The 22,201-nt window shown below is 43.4% G+C and overlaps 1 protein-coding gene and 1 long non-coding RNA gene across 8 annotated transcripts in view; one reads left to right on the top strand and one right to left on the bottom strand.

The window, feature by feature from the left end:
* The window catches only part of LOC6535144 (teneurin-m), a 114,776-nt gene that overhangs the window by 37,879 nt on the left and 54,696 nt on the right, over positions 1-22,201 (top strand). The gene's annotated exons all lie outside the window — the stretch shown is intronic.
* LOC120321542 overlaps positions 21,246-22,201 on the bottom strand; it is a 42,152-nt gene continuing 41,196 nt past the window's right edge. The window contains exon 2 of the long non-coding RNA XR_005561199.2: positions 21,246-22,052. This is a non-coding gene — a long non-coding RNA (uncharacterized LOC120321542). The remainder of the gene's footprint in view (positions 22,053-22,201) is intronic.

The raw sequence follows: 22,201 nt of genomic DNA, 5'->3' as shown, positions 1-22,201 counted from the left end.
TCCCCTTCTTCAGGGTTATGCTTTTAACGACTAAAGAATTCGCGTAGCATAAATGTGGAGAAGAGCACTCAGAGCAAATATTTTACGTGCTAAGTAACTGTAAACAGCAACTGATCCGCCGCCCGCCGGAGTGCGCCACCTTGCAACTTTAAATAACCAACTGCCGGACACTTTCGGGGCTCCAGAGTGTTTTAGCCGTTGACTTTTGTTGTCTTTTGCACTTCCACCCAGCTAGTCAGTCCCTCCATATTCCGCCGTCAGCCATTCTCCGCAGACTTCCTTTTGTGTCCACCACTGACGCCATTTTGTTTTGTGCGGACGTTGTCGGGAAGGGGGATTTTCAGGGGGGAAATGGCGTGCGAAATGTAGGTGAATGCACCGGGGGCTCTTTTCTGCCCTCGCCTTTTGTCCGTCGGCATTGCCTTCCGCCACTGCCTGCGGTTACTTTTCAACACGGTCATTGACTCCACACAGCCGAAGGCACCTTCTTCCCGAAGCACCAGTGCCCACGGAATCCGGGAGATATATTTGCGACTCAGAGGTTAAGCAAGCAGCAAACCAAATCGGCCGCCCCGGGCGATAACAGTCCAATTAATATTGACACACCAGCTGGGCAATTTTCGTTATTTATGGAGGACAATTTGCATTTGAAATCGCCGCGTTGACACTGAACTGACAAAATTAATTATTTCGAGACGGCAGCCTAGCCAATTTAAAGATAATTCAAGTAATTCGGGGGCTTACGGCATTTGACTGGACGAAATTTTGATGGGTTTGAGAACTCCCTTTAGAAACAATTGCTGTTGCTGTCATTTCTTTTGTTGCCATATTTTCTATGAGTCGCATTTCTGCGAATAACTTAAAATGTGTGCCACAAGCGTTTGTTGCAGTTTGGTTTTTTTTTTGTTTCGCCATGCTTTTTGTTTTTAAAAATATCGCAAACAATGCACAACTTCCGCATTCCGCGAACCCTCCACCTCGTTCATGCCAAAACGCTGTCTATGAAGATATTTCCGCGTGCTGGGAACTTGAAGGAGACCTGCACTGGTGCCCCAGTCCTCCAATACCCCAGAATCCCGGCTACGCAGTCTATTTATTCATTGCGGTTGACATCAAGTGGATGGAATGGAATGGTATGAAATTGTATGGGGGAGGCTGCCCCATGTTGCACTTTAAAAACTAAAGATACAAGATTTTGTAATTTTCCATCTGCCGACATATGTAGTTCATTAGTGCTCCACTCCGAGAGTTTCCCGGTCTTCGTTATTTCGCATGTAAAACGTACACAAGATTTGAATTAGAGCTGTCAAATCTTTGTCATACATCACCGAGGGGGAGAGGTCGCCGAGAGGTCATGCCACTCAATCAGAGAGCTGCCAGGAATAACTTTTTAAACCATTGTGATGATGAAGATGATGATGACGGTGCTAATGGTGAATATACATGAGGCATAGTTAGTCGGTGGTTTTGCAAACACACAGAGAACTGTCCGACCAATTGCGAGTGTCGAAAAAATTGATTGATAAGCTCATGGGTTGCCAGGGCCATGCAATATTTATAAGGGTTGCCAGGTTGCTCGGTTGTTCGCTCGCGTGCTCCGTGCTGGCTCATTAATATTTAGCCGGCATAGCTCCGACATAATTAAAACTGACTTTTTCCTAACCACTTCTTCCCAGTTCCCCTGCTCCGCCTGACCAACATTAAGTTGGGTAACGTGTTAAGTTTTTCGTCAACATCTAATGTCTGACAGTTGCTCGAAATGATGATGACAGTTTAGATGAATTAGTTTGCTCAAGTAATGCGCTTAATTAATCCCTCTTCCTAGTTCCCCTCCCTTTTCCCATGCGGTGCCCAATGTGTGTGTATGCGGTGCAGGTTTCGGGTCAATCTCGGCCGGAATGTGTCCCACTTTTGGCGCAGCATTTTTATTGACACTTTGAAGCAGCAGAGACATAAAAATTATATTAGTTTGAGCAGCCAAGTGTCGTAAAAAATGGCGCACTCAGAGTGCGCTTTTATTGTTAAACAGAGGGGGGAGCTGACATTAATAAGTTCTTCTGTCAATGCTAAATGACATTTCCCCCTAATATGAAGTGACAATAAACGAGAAAAATATTTTAGAACACCATTCGGGGCCAGAATAAAGTTATGAAATTTCATCATTAGCATTATTCGGCGTGTACCAATTTTAAGTATGAAAAATTTTGAAATAAAGCATTTTTCGGTACAAGGTTTGAAAAGGAAGAACTTAAAATTACAACAAATCTCAATTAGTGGATCATCCCTGTCTCCTCCTAGCTATATTTACGGAAACTTATAACTTGACCCAGATACTCTGGTCACCCCCAAGCAGCTGTTCTTCTTGTTTGCCTAACTGCATGTTCCTCCTCCGCTCAAATTGCGGGCATTGAAATTTGTATTAATTTCAATATTGGACTAATTAGCATGACTAAAGTGCCATAGCTAAAAGTCCCTGGGAGGCCAGGCGGCAGGGTGTAGGCAGGGTGTAGGAAGGGAGAAAGGAGGGGCAGCATCCAGTCTTTAAATAGGAAGAACCTGGTTGGTGCTCTATCTGGGTTAAAGTATCGAGAAGTATTATCCAGGGCCAAAATAATTTTCCGAGAACCGAATCAGAAATGCAAAAATAATCTCGAGAAATCGCGGGCAGACAAAAGAGGGATGAGCAGCCAAAGTTCTGCGCAATCTACATCTGTGCAAAACAGAGGAGGCGATATGAGGGCAGCCCAAGAATTTGACAATTGGCCTTTCAGCTCCGCATACAAGCGCTTTCGGCATAAATTGAAATCGAATTTGAAATCAACTCACCATCAATTTAACGCTGGACAAGGCAAAGACCGAAATTTGCATGCGAAATGTGGGGGAAGTGGGAGGGGGCAATTTCAATACAAATTAAAATAAAAAAATAGAAGGCAAAGTCGAGGGGTTTATCCAACGGAAACTGAAGCCCACAATTAAGTGCATTCCGAGATAAGGCGCGTTCAGTCAGCACTCCGATGAATGGGATGTATTTTTTTCGAAAGTCGTAATCTTTGTGAAGCGTTTGCCTTGTGAAAAATATTTAATTACAAATCTCAAAGACTCGTTTGGGGGGAAGTGGCAGGGTTCGGACAGTACTTTGACTTCCTGTAAAGCTAGATGGGTACAGTGAATTGTCGTTTGTTCTTCACCTACTTAGCGAAAAGTTGAGAGTAACTGAGTATCAATGCGTAAGCTCGAAACTCAAACAAGTATCGATTACATAAAGAACGAAAGCAGGGGGAAGTTGCTGAAAGGTGGCACACCATGTGGCCATGTGGCTGTTGGCATAGCAAAAGTTTCGTTTCCTCCGTAGTGGGGTTATGTCTTAAATTTAACTTAGTTTCTCGTAAATGTCATAGCTTTAGTTTTCAGGTACGTACCATATAAACCATATACTACAAATTGACTGTGAAAAATGGTAAGCTACAAGGCTTTTAAACATATCCCTTAGCAGAGTTTTCCAAGTAAAAGTCAAACTATAAAATGCATTGAAAACAAACCGGGAAAGACAAACACGTCCAAAAAGGAGGACAAACCTAAGCTCGGAGCGAAATGGAAACACCGTGAAGGTCATTTGAAGGAGGAGACTGAGTGGAAAATGGTGGAAAAAGTTGAAGGCACCATTCACCAAGCGATCCAGGTGTAGCAGAAATAAACGTAACGTGTGGCATTTATATTTCTGGCAACAAATTTATTTAGCACCTTCTTCTCGAGTCCTGCAAAGAGAAAAGCTGTACATTTTCGGGTGGGATATAAAAAATAAAAGTACGGGGAGAACAGGAAGCCGCGCACACTCAAAAATTATTTTCGATCAATGATGCATATCCCACCACGGATACGTTAGGTCGAGTATACAGGGCCAAATGTTTGCACATTTTCCCAAAACGCGCTTTTTAAATTGCCCGGCAATATTTGAACTGCGGTTTAATTAGTTATTTAGCCAATAAACAAGCCGGCACCCAAACAGTTAGTGGAATCGCAAATATTCACATTATTTTCTATTTTTCTCGAATTACTGAAATTGTTTTCGGTTTCCAATTGTTGTTGATTGACTCACATCCGTTCTTTGTACGAAACTCACACACAGAGATGACTGATTTGAACGAGCTTCGCTCGGCATCCGTATCCGTTTTCGAGCGGATAAAGTGTGGAAGCCATTGCTCATCGAGCTCCCAAAAATCAACACTATTGCCTCAATTATCAGCTTTCGCGTTTGACTAAATCCCCGCGGAATCGGAAACAACAACATCTAAGTTAGACTCTCGGTTTTGTAGCTAGTAAATAGTAAGTATAAAGTGCTGGGATCAAGCGGATTAATGTCAAGCTAATTGGACCATAGAGGCCGTGTAATCAGTAATCGACTCTACATTTCATATGCATATTTCACGTTCATATGCCCCGAAAACTTCGTGCAACTAATAATTAAAACTTCCGTAGGGGAAGGGGGCGATATGGGCTCTATCGAAACCAAACATTTGTTCAGATTATTGGGACGTTCAAATAAAAATACAAGTAAATATAGGCACAGCTCAGCGCAAAACACAAACACATTTCCCTTTGATGACGCTTCAAAAAACTAGCCTCCGACTGTTGTCGATGACATGGGGGCTTTAAAGGAGGACGCGAGGATGGGCCACTTAACAATGGCTACTAAACTAAAACTATACCAAAGCAAAACGATAACTAAAACATGCAATTTACAGGGAAGAATCTCCCATAGCACCAATCCCCTGTCATGAATCGCATTTAAATTCGCTTAAAGAATTCTCTTAAAAGCTATGACCAGGCAGAAAAGTTGGGAAAACGGGGCAGCCACATGTAGGTGTAGTGGCCGCCGTGTTGAAAGCAAGAGATTTACAAGATTTACACACGCACTCACTCGCACTCAGCCGGTCCCATGTTAAATAATAAATAGCCACAGAAAGCCAGGGAGAAAAGGCCTGACAAAAAGAAACAGCTCATACATATGAAAAATTACGGCGGCATGCCAGAGCGTGACGCGGCATAAAAATCTTAGAGGCGGCAGACAGTAGTTTGCAACTCGAGTTTTGAGCGGCGGACTTTCCCAAATAATTGGTTGTGGCAGACCCACAATTAAGTCCTTTAAAAAGTGGCCTTTAAAATGATGGATCCACATCACCAGCACTAAGATGCACTGTAAGGCTGGATTAAGAAATCGGACTTTGTGGTGACCAACATACCAACTTTGGGAACCCAAATTGGGGATTTTGGGAAGACCGATCAGAAGCATTTGAAGTCCAGGTCCGCTTCCACATCGGGCGATTTCATGGTTCAGCGGGTCATGGGGCGCAGGCGCCACCGACGCAGCTCAGTGATAACTGAAACCGAACGGGGACAAATGACCCAGACGAGCAATAAAACGAATTTCAGGAGACGCTCCGAAGACGATGACGCGGTCGAACAGGTAATTCAGGTCGGGTCAACGGAAGCCGAGGAGCGTAAAACGTTTTCCGGTTACTTATGAAAATTATAGGTTACATAAAAACCCATCAGAACCGAAGACGCCTCCAGGAAAACCCTATAAAGGAAGGACGGGGGATGAAGGCGGGCGCAGACAGTTTGTCAACTATACCTCTCCTAAAAAATGTAGTTATTTATTTATTTGTTTGTTCAGTTTGCTGCGTTCCTTTGTCGCGCTGCATTGTTGGTTTTGCCTGTTTATTAGCCGTAAAGTAGTAAAAGAGGTTTAGGTGCGAGACGCTCCTCGTTTTTGTTGTCTTTCTCGTTGACGTTGCGTGGGGTCAAGTGTTAAGTGAAACCTAGCGGAGCGTGCCACTACGACCAAGACACACTCGGCAAACAATGGACTATACATTGAGTACGCAGCTTAGCCCAGTTTTTGTGGTCGGAGGCTTAAGAGTAGAGCCGCAAAGCCGCGTAGGATCCATGGGTCTGCGGAAACTGCTCGACTTTTATCACATGCAACCATCGACGGCCAACCAGAGTGTCTATTGTGGGTGTTGACCGGGCAAGAGTGGGGTATGTTTAACCGAGATAATAGTTTACGTGGAGTGGTTTGACAACCCCTTCCGTTTTGTCAGCTAATGAAACGCGACATGCAAGCAACTGATGCGATCTGATTAACCGAATGGGATTTTCCCACCGAACGAAAGATGTGTCTTGGACTAAAGGGATCTAAGTAGAAGCCACGCTCGTCAAGGATTACCCCTAGGCTCAGGATGGCATTGTACTTGACATAATTAGTCAGGAAAGTAATACCCCATGGGCAACTGAATTTGGGATGGGACTAAACACAGCTGTAACCGCAGCGAATGCCGCAAGGCATTGTCCACGCAATTACCAACGCATGTGAAATATCCTGCGATTCACAGAATGCGATAAACCATATAATACGGCTGTACGATGTATGAATCGATTGCATAATGGGATACTAATAAACCGGTAATACGATAGAGCCGCCGATGTATATCGGGACTCTACACGTCGTCGACTGCGAGACGACATTATTTATGCCTAACTGAGCCTGGTGTGGTGGCAGTGGGCGGTGGGCGGTGTTTGGTGTACAGTGGGCGGGAAAGTAAGTGCGGGATATGCGTGTAATTAGCCGCAGTAGTTATGGCAGCCACAATATAACTGGCCAGTAGATATGTCATGCCAAGACCACACCTCCCATGCCCGCTCATGTGTCTTCATGGAAGGAGTGTAATTGAATACCTCGCTTGCTTCATCGGTCGCGTCGTCAGTGTTGGCTGCACACATCGTTGAACCCACCCGCAGCTCCTGGAAATCGGTCAAGCTGTCAATCAGATAGCGGTCCCCATCCTCAATCCGTCCTCAACCAACCTTCCTCTGCGGTTTCCCACTTCGCTCGTGTGGGTGTATGAGTTTTGAGTTTCCTTGTCATGCATTTTTCATGCTCTTCGATTGCCTGTGGCATGAATGGAAAGCGTTATCCTAGCCGCCGACCCGAGGCCTCAAATAAGTATGTAGGTATAAATATATATCTTGCCCTGGGAGGAGACATTTACTGTTAACAAATTGTTGCGTGTGTCTGTTTAATTCAATTTAATTGGTAATGACAACAACGGGACTGGTAACGCGAACTATAATCAGAAGGAGAAAGGGTTGTCGTCGTGGGTTAGCGACTTTCAAATGACTTTTTCATGATTGGAAATGGATATGTTTAGACTTTTGTGTTGTGCTGGATATTCCCAAGTAATGCATTTTTAATCGTCATTCTATTCTTACATTCTTTTTCATACAGCTTTCTCCCGTCACAGAGAGCTTTTCGGGTGTTCGGAAAGTTTGTATAATTTATTTGCATTAATGACACATAATGCTTGGCTTTGCAGCATCTCCCAATGTTATTCTTGGCGATGTTGTTCCATAGACAACTAGAAAAGTAAATGAGAAAACCATTGTTTAGACAGAAGAAAACATTAGGAACAGGGAATGTATGTCATTAACACGTACAAATTCGGAAAGCGATTGGGACTCATGAACCTCATGGAACATATGGAGTGACATTTCTGTTTTTCCTGATTTCCGAGGGATTGATCGTCAAAAAGTTCCCCATTAAATGTTGCTTTTACAACTTGAGTACCGGGCTGCGGGCTCCGATTGTTTTTACAGTTGCATTCGACATTTTGACTTTATCACGTATGAAGGGAACTTTTGTTTTAATGCCCTTAATTTGCTCTCTTTGGCTTAAAAGTTGGCCCCTCGCATATTCAATTTTGCAGTCTACCAACAGATTTCCTCGTACGGTAGAGCTTAAAATCAGACAAAACTTTTCCCGATTAGGTGGCCATTAGCACAGTACCTCACTCCCCTCCAACTCTGCCGTCGCATCCGCCCCCGCCACATGGTAAAAAGTTGGGACATTAATCACGCTGCATTTTTTTGGGATTGGATTGCCATTGGAGGAATTTCGGTTCCGAACGGACTTCGACTTTCGATAGCCCAAAGTTGTAGAAGCTTCATTTGCATATCGCATCCGAAGTTGTCAGACCCGAGTCCACCCACAGTCGGTCAGAGTTTCATTCCTGGCAGCGCAAAAGTCACATTGGATTAAAAAACTAAATTGTCTGACTTCTTTTTGTTGCTTTCACAGTTTGTCTTCCCTGTTCCCCAACCCCCAGAACCATATCTAGCTCTATATCTGTCCCTGTTCTGCTAAAAAGGAATAAAAATCAATTTAAAGTTTTACTGCATAAATTTGCACAGCAGTTTTTGTAAGTAAGATTGCGTCTATGCTAGGGATTGAAATTCAGGTTGGATTGGACCCTGGCCAGCAGATAAAGTTTTTTGAAGTTTTCAACGTACCGCTGCTGCACTTTTATATCCTATATAAAAAAGTTAAAGGGAGCTACGGGTCACCTAACCATATATTATCTCTCCTTACCCCTTGCCAAATATTTCAAGAGTTCTCAGGCATGGAGCAAAACTTATTATTATAGTGATAGTTGATTTTTATTAAAGATACAAAAAACAAGAGAAAATGCTTTAGTCGAGCCCCCGACTATCAGATACCCGTAACTCATGTAGTGGAAGTGCGAACCCGAAACTTAAACATGTGCTGGAATATAGGTAGAAATTGTGGGCGGTAGAGTGGGCTTGGCAAAAAGCTTTTTGGCAAATCTATAAAATAGAAATATAAATAAATCTGCTATACTCTACGAGTAACAGATATAAAATCGTTTTAATAACTGAGAAGAAAGACTTTTGAAAATTTTAATGTGCTCTATATTTTTGTGCGTTTTAACTGATTCTCAGTGTCCAGCTAAACACGAAGTTTCAGGATGTCTACAAGCACAGACAAATATTTTTTAATAAACCTCAAGCAATTACAAGCTGTGGGACTCCAAAGGCGTATCACAAAGGGGGGAATTCGAATTCGTGCTGAGGTGAGATGGGGATGTGTTTTAGGGTAGGGGAAGATGACACCTCTCACAGTTTACACTCGAAATGACAGGGAATGAGGGACAATTTTTGGCAGTCGGGGGGAATGGGGTTTGGGTTCTCCTGCCACATGCCACTGCACTATGGGGAATTCGACCTGTTTTTTTGGCATAAATTAATATCTCGTAAAATATTTAAGATACGATGATAATTTTTTTGTCTATTCTTATACACACCTTTACAATCAATTTGGCAAAGTGGGCGTGTCGCCGCCTTCGAACAACCGCCCACATCAGCCTCCCGCCGCCCCCCTATCTTACCGATTTTTTTTTTCTACCCAATATATTCTTCAGTATCTATTTTAACGTTGAAAAATAAGAAATTTTTATTTTTCATTTTTGTTCGTCATAAGGCCAGAGCCGTTTCAGTGGTAGTTTTCATATGATGTTCAACGGGCCTTGCCTTCCGTCCAGGCCGGGTATTATAAAGCTTTTTATTTCATTTATTTATTTATTTTTATTTTTCATTTATGCAAAAAAGTGTTATGAAACATGCCATAAGTAACCTTGATTAATTTCAAGAAGACTGTCGTCGATATGCCTCACAATGCGTGCGCCACTCTACTAGGAGGGCCGCATTGAAAATTGAGAGGTTGCTACCTAATAATTTAATTTTCGCGAAAAGTCGCAAAAATTCGCAAATGAAACCTATGTGTTCTAAATAGGGAATTAATCACTCTACAACATGGACTAACACACTTACTAAACAAATTTGAACAATTTTTTAAAACTCTATTCAAAGTTGAAATTTTATTTTGAAAGTTGGACGAGAACATCACTTGATAAATATACAAATTGTTAAGCTTACGCGCACGAACTAAGCAACATATTAGTAGAAACACATAGTACACATCTCAAGAATGAGTATTCATTTCAAATTTGACGGGTTTAGGCCTTGTGGTTCAAGAAATATTAATTTTAGTAAGCACTAAAAAAAGAAGCTCTCCGATGGCATGTGCTTTGTGTTTGCAACAGCTGACTTTACAGCTGTTAATTTTAACAGTGGACTGTTAATTTAACATTTGCGTTACGGATTATAAATCTTTGATCAATTCTTAATATGTTAAAAAAAAAAATTTCAAAATTTGAAACACTTTAAAAAATACATTTATGCCAAAAAAACAGGTCAAATTCCCCATAGTGCACTGTGGCTTTGTGCGGCACTAATTGATGTACCAGGCTCTCTATCCGCCCATGCACCCAAAGAAAAGTACGCTGCAGCAGCTGTCTATGAAGTGGAACAAGAAGACCAGGAGGCGGCGGCAGAGGAGCCTGGCACAATTTTCTAATTATACGCAAAATTTTATGCCAACAAAAGCAGCACACGCACATTCACATGCACATACACAGATATGGACTTAGGGGCGCACAAACTGCAGGCGGGATTTGGGCGGAGCGATTCCCCCACAAAACAGTGGGCGGTGGGTGGCACCAAGTTTTATGCAACATTTTTCGAATGCAGCATGCTGCAGCGGGAGCAGCTGTTGCAGTGGCAACAATAACGAGAGTCCCGAACATTTTTGCAGATGTACAGCGGGTAACGGCCCTCAACCCTGTTTTAGCCACATAGCTTTTGGGTTTGTGTGTGCGGTCTAAATTTTACATTAGTTCGATTTTCATTTCATTTGCTGCCAGAACATTTTTGGCATCCAATTTTCAATGCTGGGCCAGCAAAACAAGCTTTTTCTTCCCGCAGTTTTCTTCTCGCTTCGTGCTTTTTAGCTTTTGGTTTCCCATATGTCGGCCAAATACCAGTAATGTCTTCTTCTCCCGATTTGTTAACATCATTTTTTTTCGTCAGAGCTCATTCATAAATATGCACACCAAATCCCCGAGAGCAACAGAATTGTCTAACAAAAACTGACAAATGACAATTAATTGCTGCCCTAATGAAGGTTGAACCGCACCGAATGAAGCGACTGACTGAGAGACAAACAAACGGGTTATAAAGCGCGATGGAGCATTACAGGAAAAAAAAAGAAAAACAGAAAAACCCAAAACCCCAAAAGAACTAAGGTTTCCAGTCGGACTCTGACAGAGAATGGGGCGTGCCGAGGCGGAAGACAGACTGCGACCTACTACAAAAACCCGAAACGCAAATTGAATTCGGTGAGAAAGGCAAAGAAAAAAGCGCCAACAAAAAATTGGACGCTTCATTAGGTTTTGAACAGTTTGCGCTTGAGATGACACCGGTCGAGAGAATCTCGGATTGGAGGCAGAACCGCAAATAATCGGGATGCATGAAAGCCAAGAACATTGAATATAGAAAGAATATCTTTAGGATACACTTCAATTACTCGAAGCGAATCGTTGAACTAGATTCCCCCAGCTGGCTACCGAATTGAGCTTTGAACAGAGTCCGAGCAACTAAAAGTGGATTTTCAAGTTAATTATCGGCTAGCATCTGCGCTCAGCTCTATGTTGGAAATAGCCACGGGGAGATGGGAATGTTGCACCATCGCGACTCTGATGTTTTAATTGAGTTTCCTCCGACGGCAGCTGAGCTCCAGTCAATTCACTTGAAGTCTCCAAGAAAAGTTGCACAAGTTAAGTAATTGCATTACACCAAACGGTACAACTTGGCTAAATGAGGGGTTGATTGGCATGGTGATCGCGAGGGGTTGACTGCCCGGGTTCCAAATCCTGGCCATAATCATAACAATGGTTGCAATTCGATGCTGCTATTGCCTTTGCCGTATGCAGTGAACAATAAAAATTAACTGGAGCATCAATAACAATGCAAAAGCCATAAAATTGGTGCTAACAACATCGCGGTGGCGCCCAGCTAAAATATATTGCAGTTTTGTAACTGATAAGAGAGTCGGCAGGAGCAGAAACAGGAGAAGGAGCGAGGCGCTGGTGTGGATTCGTGTGCATTCAAAATTCGGATGTTGGTTTTCTGATTCGAGTTTTTATTTTCGCTGGGGTGTCATAAAAATTGATGGATGCTCCGGACCCCTCTGCAAACCTCTCCCTTCCGCCCCAGAACATTCGATATTGATGAGTGCAAAAAATTGGGATAATAAAATTTATATTTTACTAGCTGCAATTTGTTGTTTGCAATACCTAACTGGAGCAACCCGAACAGAGCCGAAACACAAGCGATAAATAAAAGGCAAAATGACAAGTATTTATAGAGCAATCGATAGAGTTTTTCCTTGATTAAAAATCGGAATCGGAACATTTTCTAGACAGACAGATACACGTGCACATAAAATTGTTTCTTTCGATGGGCTCCAGCTTTTGTGTCCAGCTTGGAAATTACAGAAAGAAATTGTCGAATAAAGGACGTCAAGGACATCAAATCGCAGCAATTGAACTGTAAGGGAGCACTGCCAACAAAATGACGATTGCAGTTTCCCGGCTTTTCTTCATTTTTTCCCGTTTTTTGTCGCTCATTCCTGTGCCATTTCTCTCTTCCTTGTTTTTTTCGGTGACTTCACTTGTCATAACGACAAAGTCTTGGCCTTTTTCTATGGACTAAGACGAAAGGTCCAAGTGCTATCACTTTTCCTCTGTCATGGGGGGAATAGTAGTCCACAGTAGTCCTCTTCGCCTTCAAATCAATTGCAGAAAAATCCTTGAGAGGGTTCGCGAAACTGCTCGGAGAGTGCGGGAATGCGGCCGAGTATGTGACTTCATTTCACCCAATATTTACGTATCTATACCCGCTACTGGTAGAGTAAAAGGGTATAATAGATTCGTTGAAAAGTATGTAACAGGTAAAAGGAAGGCCCACACTTTAAAAAATTGTATAGATTTATATTTGTAAGGTAAATTTTTGTAGGTATACCAAAAACCATTTTGGCAACGCCCAGTCTAGCGCCCACAAACGGCAACAAAATGCCACGCCCTCAATTAAAAAAATGGTTTTATTTTCATTTTCTTAATTTCTTTTGGCGATTTTTATCGATATGCCAATAAAAATGTTAAAATTTTTCTTTCGCATTCCCATTAGCTGAGTAACGGGTATTTGATAGTCGAGGAACTCGACTATATCGTTCTTGTTTTCTAGGATTTCTGCCCACCCTCTTTGGAGTGTGATTTTTATGGCCTGTTATTACTTGCACAGCAAATGCAGTGAAAAACCACACGGCTGTGGCAACCCTCTCCTCTAGCTGACGATAATTTATGCAATTTTCAGTTTGTTTTGGCTTTCTGAACAGGACTTGGCAGCCAAATCCGTTTTCAATGGCTGCGCCTAAAATGCGGCAATGGCCGCCACCGGGAGGTAGATAACAGACAACAGAGTCGTAAACATTATTTCTAAAAATTGCTTTTGTCGCATTTTCTCGACACATTTGGCAGCAGTTCAAGACGCCAGAACTCTGGCCAGAAATTCTTACCACTTAGAAGAACATAAACCTCTTTTAAAGCCATTCGACCGACTATTTGACTAACTGAATTTTTCTATTTGCCTTTTCTAATTGCAGGTACGTTCAATGCGGTAAATGTCCGGGATCGTGAGTCCTAAATCAACCCATCCGTGAATCGACCTCGGGATGCCGGCGCTTATCGCTATGTGACCTCTTGACTGGACTCACATACGCATAAGCATCACTAGCCGATGGGTTCATAATTTCAATTGTCTTAAGCTGCTTTGGCAATTACTCGCCTAGCCAGCGAGGGGCATGCAGCAGGACTATCGACCGGTTTAAGCTCCAATGACTGCCCACAAACATACAGCTCAAGACAATGGGAAGTGGGGAATGAGGATTGGGCAAGGGTTTTAGTTGGCAGACAATGTGCTAAGTCCACTAACTAACTAACGAACTTATAAACTAAACAATGCCCCGGGTCATTCAGGCCAACAAGGAGCTGGCGATAATTTAGCACGTCCGAGTCCAGAAACATAGCAGTCGAAGTCCAGATCCAACCTCAAGCTGCAGTCCGAGGCACGTCGCATGTCTCATCATAATCAAGTGATACCAGCCAGCGGCATAAATGTCAACGATTTGATAATGGAAACGAATCTTCTACCCTCGGCTAAGGTGGCAGAGTGGCGGAGGGAGCGTGGCCAATTCCTGGCTGGTTCTTGAGCGCGACACCATCTTCCATCCACCATTAGTTGCCATTTGTTTTGGTTGGCAGGAACCAGAAGAATTGTGGAACGGAGAAAAACTCCAAGACAAATATTTGAGAAATTGCACAAGAAAATAAAAGCTGTTAATATCGGGGCAGGGATGTATGGTCGTTTGAACCTATAGACGGACCATCATCATCCACCACTTTCGGATATCGATTTTCCGGCCACAAAGAGGGAAAGGAACATCTTCAGCTAAGCTGGGGAAGCTGACTCAGCCCAACCAGACTCTGAATAGCGGTTTATTTAGCAACTTTTTGTTGCCTTCATATTTACTTAATACATTTTGTTGAATTTATACCAGGCAGCATCCACCAACCCAAAGACGCGCCCATTCATAACTAACACATTTGTTTGGGAATTTCCTTTTCAATCAATTCGTATGTGTGTGTGTAGCGTGTGCTAGTGTTTGCATTTATTACTTGGTTTCATTGGCATTTATTTTGGCCACCCCTCCCCTTCAGTCAGCAGGGGGTTAAGTGCTGTGGGCGTTTCTGTCAAAGGCAGCGGGGGCGGCATCGTCATTCCCATTCTTAAAGCAATGTTTTCAAGGGGGTCCTTGAAGTGGAATAAATGAAAAAGAATCTTGGCAGAAGAAACTTAAAATTAAAGAACCTTTGCGAAATCCTTTAAGGACTCTCTCCCCTCAGCTCTCGGCTCAGACCCATCCCCAGTATCAGCTGTTGGCCCTAACTCAATCTCGTTCTGCCTTCTCTGCACCTCACTGATTACGGCTTTATTTTTCACTCGGCCATTCTCCTTTCCCCACTTCCGATTCTCCCTTTGGCCTTCAATTTTCTTTCGGCCTTTGCTTATTTGGCCAACTAAATCGACTTTGCTTTGTGCCCTGCACACAATATGGAGTTTTGTAAGCGCAGATAAGTACATACATACATCCATGTATGTATACGGTGAGCACCAGAGAACTGCAGCAAGCCACCGGCACCCTAAGTGTACCCGCTAAACACCGGGAGTCTCCGCACCCGGGTGTTTGGAGACACCCTAAATTTAGCAATGACAAACACCCGGGTGTTTTGCCACCAGGGTGTTTTTTGTACTTGCACAAAAAACACCCGGGTGTCTGCTGTGCAAAGAAGTTTAGAGTGGGTGACGCGCAAGCAAGGAACGGCCGCAGGTACTTTTCTGTATGCATAAAAATTGTATGGGTGGAAGCGAGACACGGTCCAAAAAATTTAGGGTGATTGGAAACACCCAAGAAAAAGGTCGTGCACATGTTTTTGCGTTTTGATGTATCTAATGTCTTAACAAAAAACAAACTTACATATGTATTATTAAATAATATATTATGTATATTATTAAATAGTATTTATACTTAATTAACACAATTCTATTTCTATTGTTTTTTTTTTATCATTTTAAAAAGAAAAATTATACATACAAAGTTTAATATGGTAATTAAATATTAAAAATTGTAACAAAGCAAATAATATAAGATATAAAAAAGAAATGTCTATTTCGTGTTGGTTAAATTTCTGTAAATAGAATGCATAGTTCTACAGATTTTTGGCATAATATATTTCGTTTTTCAGTACTTAATGTACTTTTCTTTTTCGTATGTTACCTACCACAGACACTCAAATGTCTACCAGACACCCGGGTGTTCACCAAAACACCCGGGTGTTTACCAAAACACCCGGGTGTTTACCAAGACACCCGGGTGTTTCCGAGAAAAAGGCACTTGCCTTTTTCTGCATGTTTGCCTTCTCTACCCTTCGTTATGAGTGGCGAGTGTGATCGGTACCCGCGACGTAGGGTGCCGCATTGATTCGGGTGCGCAGGCACCAGGGTGTTTGCAGACACCCGAATATTTTGAGCGGGTGTTTGTATGTACCCGCGAAAACCGGTGTGAGTGGCACCCGCACTCAAAATTGTTGAGTGTGATCAGGGTGGCAAAAAATGCCACTCTTGCAGTTCTCTGGTGAGCACATACCCACATACTCACATGCATACCGCATATTACCCATACACACTCACACACACACTTACACTTACGATTTCAATTTGTACGCTTTAATAATTCACAATTCAATAAATGCTAACAAATTGACATTGTCCAAAGGCCCAAAGAAAGAACGAAAAAGTTTCTATGGATTTCTGTGGGTTCCGTTTACGGCAGCCAGCAACAACCCCGTAATCATATGAGAGGCAGCGGTCGGGGTCGCATGGGGTTTCTTTTGGGGGAGGAGGGATGGGGTCGGGAAAACCTACCAATTACGTATCCGTGGAATTAACTTGAGCGACTTTTATGTCAATTCAATACATTTCATTTACTCCACGAAATCTTATGTAGTAAAAGGAAAATGTGCAAGAAGGTGGTTGTGTTGGTGGGGAGGATTCGCCTCGTCGTAATCGCATCTCAGCATATTTTCAACGTAGTTTTTGCGCAAATTCTCGGTAAAATTAATTTGTAATTTTAGTGAGTTCGAATCCTGTGCGTCTTGCTCCGCTACCCATTCTTGCTTCATCTTTCCGCATATCCTCCGGCTGTGCTGACAAATTATGTGCAAATAAATTGCTTTTTGTTAAGTGGCTTTGCATAAGAAGTTAGAACTTGTGGTGTTCCACCGCACCCCGAATACATGAGCCCTGCTTGAGGGAGTTTCGCTGAGCGGCCTGGCTGTCTGTCTGTGTTCTGTTGTCGATGTGGACGTGGACTTGGATGGCTTGGCATTATTTGATCGCACATGAATATTTAAGCTGGCAAATATTGCCTGCTGAGATACAGGGACACTTACCCACACCACTCTCGCACTTGAGTCACATTCAATTTATTGCTATTAATAGTCCAGCCCTTATGCTTTTCGTATGCTTTTTATCGGCCATTTCTCGCAAATATTACCCATTTTTGCCAGACATTATCCTTGTGGTCCCTTTTAATGTAAATAAATGTGAGCCAAGCAAATGCTAATTAAAGTTGAAAATGATGGTTGGCAAATATAAATGACAAACTGCAAGAGTTGGGGTTACCACTCAACGAATGTTATTTTATCGATTTTTCTCCATGGGAGCTTCGATTGATTAGCAAGCGCTTTACACCTGTAATCTATCAAAGTCCCCCGTAAATTGCCATGAAATTTACACTCGTTACCATAACAAACAACTCTGATCTGAGGCCAAATCGGATTAAATGGCGCTATTCCATCCGTCGCTTTGTCCATATTTTAATTAATAAAACTCGTTACAGTTGAGTTTTCTATGCCTCCAACCAAGAATCAGCTCATTAAAAACCAAGACATAGCCAAGACGAATAAGCATCCGACAAAAATTGCTTAAACAATAGATAGAGGCGGACTGAGTGGCGGTGGCAAGCCGTTTCTTTTTACCAATTCTTCGTAGAACACGGGTTGAAAAAGAAAACAGAGTTCCATATAATTAATTAAAGTGTACAGGCGTTACAGCCACTTCTTGAGGGGCGAGAGAGCATTGAACAGTTTCTAAGACAGCCGCTACCTGTGAGCCGAACCAAAGTTGGTAGAACTCCCCTGCCGGTGGGGAATCATTTATAATCATTTTAATAATATTGTTAAGACCAAGCTTGCTTGCGACCTGGCCGGCCATATTGGTGCCGAATCTCCAGCTCTGTGAAGAGTGTTAACGAAGAAACACTTTGCGATCTATGAATTTTTGAGCAGCCAATTAATCGAGGCAATCCATAATGTTTCCATAATTCTTGTACATGCCGCATATTAAAAACAAATTAGCGTTTCACCCAGCATTTGTTTCGACCGACGGAGGCAGACTGAAAATGTATACCCCAGCTTGTACATCTGATTTGGAATGCATGTTTTGATTACGTGTTAAAACGATTGCATTATGGGAAATCTAAATTTGATAAATTTCGTAATGTTGGCAGCGCCGTTAGCATGAATATGGTTTTTAATTGACACATTATCGACCCCAAAGAGCGGGTTAGTTACAGTCCGCATTCAGTAGATTGGCCCCGACAATGGGGTTCCAGCGGTTCCGTTGCCATCCCAATAATCTATAATTATTGCATTTGTTACCCACTGTTGCATTTTGCGCAGAACTCTCCAGAACTCTCACATTTAACTTTGACTTAACCTTGGCTAAGCTGCAGAAGAGGGCAGGGTAGTTTCCCAACTGACATTAACAGCAATCGAAAGTTGGGCATATTAATTACTTTCTTGTTCCACTACGATAATGACCAGGCCAGCGGGAGTGAAAGGCCATGACCCACGGCCGGGCACGGACAAAGATGGCTTAGAACAGAGCTGACCAATCGTGACGCGTCACGTGCCCACCGATAGCCGCTCCGCCCACTTAGCAACTATATACGGCGTACTTAGCACTTCCCCCAGCGAGGGGGAAACCTCAACTTGAACCAGCATGCCGATGGAGAAGGCCGGACTCTGTGGCGGTAATTAATCATCATTAGATTTTCGTAAACGGAGCGGATTTTAAGTGGGATTTGCAGCTCAGACAGAGACAGGCGGAGACGACGTCGTGGAGATAACTGGAGGAGGACTCTATCAGGGGTGCTTCTCCCACTGAACATGCTCATTTAGTAATGATTTCTCTGTAGCCAGAGCCCAAAGTTTTTTCTCCAGCTGCAGGAGGACCATTTATCCTGGATGCTTGCGCATTGACAGCTTGGGTCTGCTTATCTGTCCTGCATTTGACATTTAGCATTAAAAACGCTTTAATAATAACGCAATAATAATAAGGATGCCTCTATCTGGCTGTCTGTACCAATCTTCGCGGCAATGGGGGCTCTAGCCATCCGGAGTCGGCTCTCAACTAGATATTTATCAATTCATCAATCAACTGGCGGACAGATGGGTGGCAGTGGCAAGGACTTGCGAAAACTTTTCATCATTTCATTCGAGCAGACTACAATTATCCGAAAAAGCTCAAGTTCAGCCGGAAAAGGAGGGTGGGTGCTCCGGAAAGTCCTTCAATGTATCATCAATCTCCCTTAGCCGCGTAAGCAAAAATGGCGGACAGGAAACAAAACTTATCAATTACAATGGACACTACACCGAGACCCAAGGCACACTCGTACTAATCCCGCAAATGCATGTCATATTTAAAAGCCAATGGTCAGGCCGAAAGCTCCTGGCGCCCTGGCCTTGTCATAAATTCTGCCGCGGAGGGAGAATGTGGGTAGCAGTCTCCATTCCTCTTTGTTTGCTGCATTTGAGTTATGACTTAAGCTGACATTTCATTAGTGAGCATTAAGTGTTCTGCGAATGAGTTCAACAACAGCGGCGCTGTCATCATCGTGGGCCAGAAGATAGAGAAGGCGACATCGGTGGAGCCAAAGTGAAGCTGAGTGCTTCAGAATCTGCCGGTTCCGCTGGCTCTTATCCAGAGATGCCCTTGGTTTAATTAGTCGCTGTCCGGCTGGCCATAATGCGGCATTCACACGAAACCGTTGACCCAGTTCGCCACATCTTCCCATCCTGTACTGCCTCAGCCGCTCTATTAATTGAAGACGTAAATAAGAACGGAGGGCTTGAGCCCCGGTCCGTTTGACCTAGCTGAACAAATTTATTTATCGATCTTTAACCCTTCCACTTAAGTTGCAGGAATAAATCGCGAGGTAGTGCGTGCTTTTATCAGAACGTCGATCTCGACTCCGACTAACAACAATGCGTGAATCGGAACGGCAATATAAAAATAAAATTCAAATTAAAAAAGAATAAGCTTGGGCCAAGTCCTGCTCAAGTGGGCACTCGAGTGGTTGGCCCCGCCACTTGAAACTGAATGGGGCTGACCACGAACCAACTCAATGGCTAGCTGACGGACTGGCTGAATAAATGAAATGAATAAATGACTGAGGGAATGAACGAATGAACGAATGAACGAATGAACGATTTGCATGCACACAAAACATTTGCGAAAACCGGGAAGCAAAAAATGTGCAGGCCAAGTAGGAGCTGAGGAGGTTTTGAGTGAGTTGGGACAAGAAGGGGGAAATACCCGACTCCACTGCAGGTCAATTAATTAAGGCTAAATTAAGTGCAGCTGTGTAGTGGTCGAGTGAAGGATCTCCGGCTCCCGCTCCTGCTCCTGCTGCTGCCTCAGCTGCCGCTGCATAGCGATTCGAGTGGCAAGATTATAAGCTCTGACCAAGCCCAAGCAAAGCACAAGGCATAAATCCTGGATCCCCGGGCTCCTTGGCCCCGTGGCTGTTCGGAAGCGGTTTAGTTCGTTGACCGGAAGTCGGGCAACAAAAGCGCACTGAAAGTGGTAAACACTGCCAAGTCTGTATGGCTCCTAAAGTTTTGGCATGTGCAGATAAGCCAGCCTGCATTTGTATTAGTCTCTTTCGCTTAGCTCCAGACCTGAGCCGAGGGCGGGAAGTGACCTATCGAAACTGTTTTGGCATACAAGTGAACTCTTAAATAAACAGAAAGATATAGTCAGGATATGCAGGGTATCCCAATTCCGCATTCTTCATAATAAGTAGCTGTAGCTTCTCGACGAATCCAGACATAAAGATCGCACCTCATAAAGATCAATTTGAGCCGATTTGGCCCACGCAGCATCTCGAGAGCGAACCATGACTGCAGTGATTTCGCCATTATCATAATGATAACCTAACAACGGCAGATAACGACAACCACAGTAAAACTCAATAAGCAAATAAAGTAGCCACGGCAGAAGGGGAAACGCGTCAAATTTGCATGAAAGGGAAGGGGCGTGCTGCACTTTATGATCGCGGAGCAACTGGACAATTGACATGCCCCGTGGCATTGTAGGCGTAGCAGTACCAGCAAAAAGGGGATAAGCTGCGGGTTGAAGCAGGAAAGATGTCCGCAAAATGTTTGCATCGATAAATTAACCGCAGCAGAGCGAAGAAGCTATAACTGCAACTGCAACAAGATAATGGCAAATGAAGCCGTAGGAGTTGCATGAAGGCGTTCTCCTCGTTCTCCCTCCTGCAACTGCAGCGCATTCAAATGAGAACGGAGCTGACCACGTGACACGGCATCGGGCTACTCCAGAATGCTCCCCTCGAATGGCTTATCACGTCGGCATCTTTTTTGGGAATGTAAATGGGGATGGGAGGTGGAACGGGAAAGCGAGCCCACACGGAGGCACGTTCATTCAAATTGCTGCTCCTCCCGGCAAGTTCATTGTTTGAAGCTCCGTTTCATCCGCTGCGCCTGCGTAGTAATTTATTTCATTTATACTTCCCAGTCCGACTCGCATGCTGCGTTTTTATTATCAAAGCATAAGCAAAAAATGTGAATACGCCTCGATTGTTGGAGTCCCATCTCATCTGGCATCTGAAACTTGCTTTCGAAGCCAGAAAGCCATTAGCAGGAGACCTCGACTCGTGTTCCTTGTTGTCTTCTGCCAGTACCTTGTCTGACATGTGCTTGCGGCTACTGTACACGACAGCAGGCTGGGGATGGGTATGGAGATGGCCTTGGGGATGAGGAGCAGATTCAGATGCTTCCTACATAGAATTGACCCACGGAATGGTTGATTTTCTGGGGCTCGCCAAAAGGATTATACTGACGGGGCCTGATATGAATGCAGCATTTGATTGTCTTTCTGGGCGGCCACCAGGCTGAGCTGCAGCTTAGGCAACATTCGAGGAGGTCGAAAAGTATGCCGTGGCACCTGTTGAGAGCCCAATGGAGGAAAACGGCCTTTGTATTAAATAATTTAGTCAAATTTATTCCCGGCAACAGCATCTGCATACCAATTTGAAATCCATTTCACAGTTTCACGCTGCGCGACCCACAGCCAGACCCACAGATTGCAGTATAAATAAACGATAATTGGCCAGTGGAGTTAGGGAAATAGAGACAAATGAGGTGCAGCAAGTGTCAGGCAACATGACAGTTGGCATGTTTCACGAATCTCTTAGGTATGAATGGGGAATCTGGTCAACTGCAGCTAATTTCATCTCACGTCTCTAGTTATGTAAGCCGGGCTGGTTTCCATTTTCTATGATTATCATCTCAATAGCGGCAGAAGAGTTATAAAAGCTGTAAGACATTTGAATTAATTTGAGCCATATTCAATGGACAATGAAACGAAAGTTGGAAAGCCTGCTCCATCAAGTCTTGGATAATTTTAAAATTTTTCTATCAGGTGCAGGTGTGAATTTTTTCCCATTTAATTTTTCTAGCTGAAT

Source organism: Drosophila yakuba, chromosome 3L (assembly GCF_016746365.2).
Source record: "Drosophila yakuba strain Tai18E2 chromosome 3L, Prin_Dyak_Tai18E2_2.1, whole genome shotgun sequence".
Taxonomy (NCBI): domain Eukaryota; kingdom Metazoa; phylum Arthropoda; class Insecta; order Diptera; family Drosophilidae; genus Drosophila; species Drosophila yakuba.
Note: the sequence above shows the minus strand (reverse complement) of the source record. Positions and strands in the feature narration are given on the sequence as shown.